This window comes from Anabrus simplex, chromosome 3 (genome assembly GCF_040414725.1).
Source record: "Anabrus simplex isolate iqAnaSimp1 chromosome 3, ASM4041472v1, whole genome shotgun sequence".
Lineage (NCBI taxonomy): Eukaryota > Metazoa > Arthropoda > Insecta > Orthoptera > Tettigoniidae > Anabrus > Anabrus simplex.
The window spans coordinates 244,732,472-244,736,932 of record NC_090267.1 but is presented as its reverse complement, the minus strand read 5'-3'; positions in this window follow the sequence as shown (position 1 = coordinate 244,736,932).

The window sequence follows — 4,461 nt, the reverse complement described above, 5'->3', positions numbered from 1 at the left end:
GTATTCGGGAGATAGTGGGTTCAAACCCAAACTGTCGGCAACCCTTAAGATTGTTTTCCGTGGTTTTACATTTTCACATCAGGCAAATGCTGGGGCTGTACCTTAATTAAGGCCACGGACGCTTCCTTCCTACTCATAGCCCTTTCAGTCCGTCGTCGCCGTAAGATCTATTTGAGTCGGTGCGACGTAAAGCAACTTGCAATATATATATATATATATATATAAACTGAGTCTAAGATATGTTCTTGTTATGAAAAAAGCACTTTAAACTTTCGTCTCCAAACATTGGTTTGGAAAACAGTATTCGAAATAAATTCTCAGAGAAATGTGCAAATAAACATGCGCACGCAAATAGACAGTTGACATTTATGTCAGTCAATCACGGAAATTTTGGAACCAAGTATTAAGTATGAGTTTTATTTCTATAATGAAAGTAGAATAATAAAACTTTGTTTTTCACCTATTCAATACTTAACTAGCATACAAAATTAGGATTTCATCCTTATTTTATTGCCAAATTATTAAAAACTTGGCACATGTTTCGCTCATTTTCTGAGCATCTTCAGCCATTTTATCATTATAAGGTTAATTAAGAACGTAGACCTTGAATTTGTATACATGATTTGTCTTTAGAAAACTTAAACAATACAATTTTTAAGAAACCTGATTAAATATAATTATATATTACGTGGGCCCTGGGAACTGACCTAGGGAGAGTCTCTGCGACCACCTTGAGACTCTGGCTAAATGGGGGTGTGATGCGAATATAAGAACTCAACAAGAGAGTTCTCTTAGCCTCTCTTACCTCAATTCACCATTTCCTACCTACACGTGGTGCCCCTGTTAAGCCGAGCAACCCAGTGGAAGGTTGGGTAACAACCCCAGCGGGAAGAGGGGTCGGTGAGCAGAGTGGAATTGGTGGTCAGTGGAAGGCAACGGGAAACCAACACTGTTAATTTTCCCAAGACAACCTCATGGCTTAACTCAATCATAAATCAGTGTCCGGAGTAAGTCTCCCAGTCCGATCTCCGGGGGAGACATGGTTGAGAGGAGCATCTGAACGTGCAAATCAATCCACACCAACTTTGCGCTTAGTTAGAAAGATTGCAACCTGGTATGTGCGAGGTCTCTTACAGACAGGAAAACTGGCTATCGTTGAAAGAGCAATGAGCCTACATGATCTGGATATAATTGGACTCAGCGAGACATTTTATCACTCACTCGGATAACACCATATATTTTTCTGGAAGTGAGGATCTCAGTCGGAATGGTGTCGCTGTAGTGATTCCTAAAATACTAGCCAGTGCTGTCGTCGGATATGAGCCTATCTCTGACAGAATCATCTCCATTAAGATGAATGCTTCTCCGTGTAGGATCAACTTCATTCAGGTTTATGCTCCTACTGCAGTTGCACTGGATGAAGAAATCGATGAATTCTACGAGTTGCTGGAACACACCATCAGAAAGATTCCTCAGAAGGAAATATTAGTCATTCAGGGTGATTTTAATGCGAAGATAGGTGCGACTATTGAAGACAATCATTTGAGACATGTGGGTGGAAGGCACGGTCTAGGTGTGAGATATGAGCGTGGTGAGCGTCTACTGGAGTTCTGCGTTGGCAATAACCTGTCTGTCGGCAATACTCTCTTCCAACATCACCCACGGCGTCGTTAAACAGTGATTTCTCCTGGCGACAGGGTTCGAAATTTGATTGATTTCATTTTGGTGAGGCAACGATGGCGGACTTCTGTACTGGATTGCAAAACCTATCCTGGAGCAGACTGTGGTAGTGACCACATTATGCTATCCATGAAAATACGGATCAAACTGAAATTGACCAAGAAGAAGAGAGTGACACAGGTTTTCATTACTGAAAAAAATGCTCTCCAAGATTTTGGGGAAAGAATAAGGCCAAAACTCCAGCAAGTACAGGAGGAAGGATCAGCCTCCCAAACATGGGATAACCTCAAGTCAATCATTAACTCTTCTCTCCCTGAACCATTTACTAATTCTTCCCAAGCTAAGCACCCCTGGATATCTAACACCACTCTACTGCTGATAGAAGAGTGGAGCATACTGAAGAAACGTGGCATTCAAACTAAGAAAGACGAAGAAGCATACAGTGAACTTTGCCGTGAAATACAGCGCAATTGCAGAACTGGCAAGACACGGTATCTCACAAGTATTTGTGATGAAATAGACCAACATCATAGGCTGAATCAAACACGTGATCTTTTCAAAAAAGTCAGCATTACCCGTGAGTTCAAAAACCACGCACGAGTGAAAGAAGATGAAGATGGCAACCTTATTACTGATAAGAACAAAGCAATAGAGAGGTGGAAACAATACTGTGAAATGCTGTATTGCAAAGGAAATAATTCTGACGAACAGGAAATTTCTATGAGGTATGACAAAGAACCTGATATTTTATTCACTGAAATTGTGAATGCTGTCAATCATTTGAAGAACAACAAAGCCCCAGGTATGGATGGTATTTCGGGAGAAATGCTGAAAGTGATGGGGGAGGAGGGCATGCGTGTTTTGCATTCAGTATGCAATATGGTGTGGAAAACTCGTGAATGGCTCAAGGACTGGACAACATCAATACTAATCCCTCTTCACAAAAAGGGGTTTATAAGGGATAGTTCCAATTATCGTACTATCGCATTAATATCCCATGCAAGCAAAGTTCTGCTCTACATAATAAATCAACGCCTAAAACCCTCCCTGCAACCTCAGATATCCGCAGAATAAGCAGGCTTTGTTGCAGGTAAAGGAACACGAGAATCTATCCTGAACATGAGACAGATAATTGAGAAATGTCGCGAGTTTTGTGTCCCTGTATTTACTTGCTTCCTGGACTACAAAAAGGCCTTTGATTGTGTTATGTGGGACAAGTTGTGGCAGGTGCTAAAGGAATTTGGGGTTCCACTGCATTTAATATCGTTACTGAAAAGTCTGTATAAAAACCACGCAGCAACCATAAAGGTGGATTGTGATCTCTGAGGCATTTTCAATGTGACAAATGGAGTAAGGCAAGGTTGTATATTATCACCTCAACTCTACAACATCTATGCAGAGTGTGTCATCAAAAGAGCTCTCAACGGCTGAAATAGTGGAATCTCAATTGGTGGCAGAAAAATTAATAACCTGCGCTTTGCAGCTGACGCTTCCCTCATCTCTGGTAGTGAAGAGGAACTTCATGACCTGCTTACAAGGGTGAAGAACACTAGTCTTCAGTACGGTATAGAGATAAATATCAAAAAGACCAAACTAATGGTAGTTGATCGGCAAGGTCAAATCCAACTAAAGGACCTGGATATAGTTAAGGAATTTGTATACTTGGGGTCTGTCATCAATGACACGGGAAGCTGTGATAATGAGGTAAGAAACGTATTGTCTTAGGTCGTGCTGCAATGGTTAAACTTACTAAGATCTGGCAGAACCGGGCAATATCAAAAGCCACGAAGATGCGCTTGGTAGAATAACTAGTGTTCTCCGTCTTTTTGTACGGCTGTAAGACCTGGACCGTGAATGCTAAAGACAAAAAATGCATTGAAGCCTTTGAGATGTGGTGTTGGCGGAGAATGCTACGTGTACCCTGGACAGAAAGAAGAACTAATGTTTCCATTCTGAACGAACTCTGCATCAAGAAACGCCTATCTTCCCGTGTGAGTGAGCGTTACCTCCAGTTCCTTGGCCACATTCTAAGACGAGACGGAGAGAACTTGGAAAAGGTAACTTTACAAGGCAAAATTGAAGGCAGTAGACCACGAGGAAGAACAGCAAGCAGATGGATAGGTCAGGCAAAGAAGATCACTGGGCTACCACTTCAGATCATATTAACGAAATGTGCAAACCGCTCGGGATGGAGACATCTTGTCAAGGTTGTAACACGGAAATGATGGAGTTATGAGGTCACGACGCTCAGTAATGAACACAACGACTAATGATGATGATATATTACGTCGTATGGCTGTGACGTTCAGCAAATATTTAACAATTATTAATTTCAAAGTGTGCAACATCATCACCTATAACAAACGGCGGCATATTAGAGTTTCAGATTGACGACGAATACAATAATTGCGCCTGATCTCATAATTTGTTTCGTGAGTGTAATATATTTCATTTTCTCAAGTTTATATGAAGTGACAATGATTCGTCAAGAATTCAATAGACCGTTTTAAGGATAAAAGTAGTATAATTGGGTGGATCTGCCGCCTCCTCCTCCGCCCGCGGCGCGAGAAATTTGAATTTTGGCGGGAGATTTGAATTTTGGCGGGAATTTTGGCGGGAGATTTGAATTTGTAAACAAAGCCACGTGCTTTTTGACAGCTGTCATCGACAACAACGCATCGCTAACCTCACTGCTGCCATCTTGACGGGCCTAAACCTCAGTAGTACCAACTTAACCTAACTAGCATGAGGTAAACAAAGCCACGTGTTTTTTGACAGCCA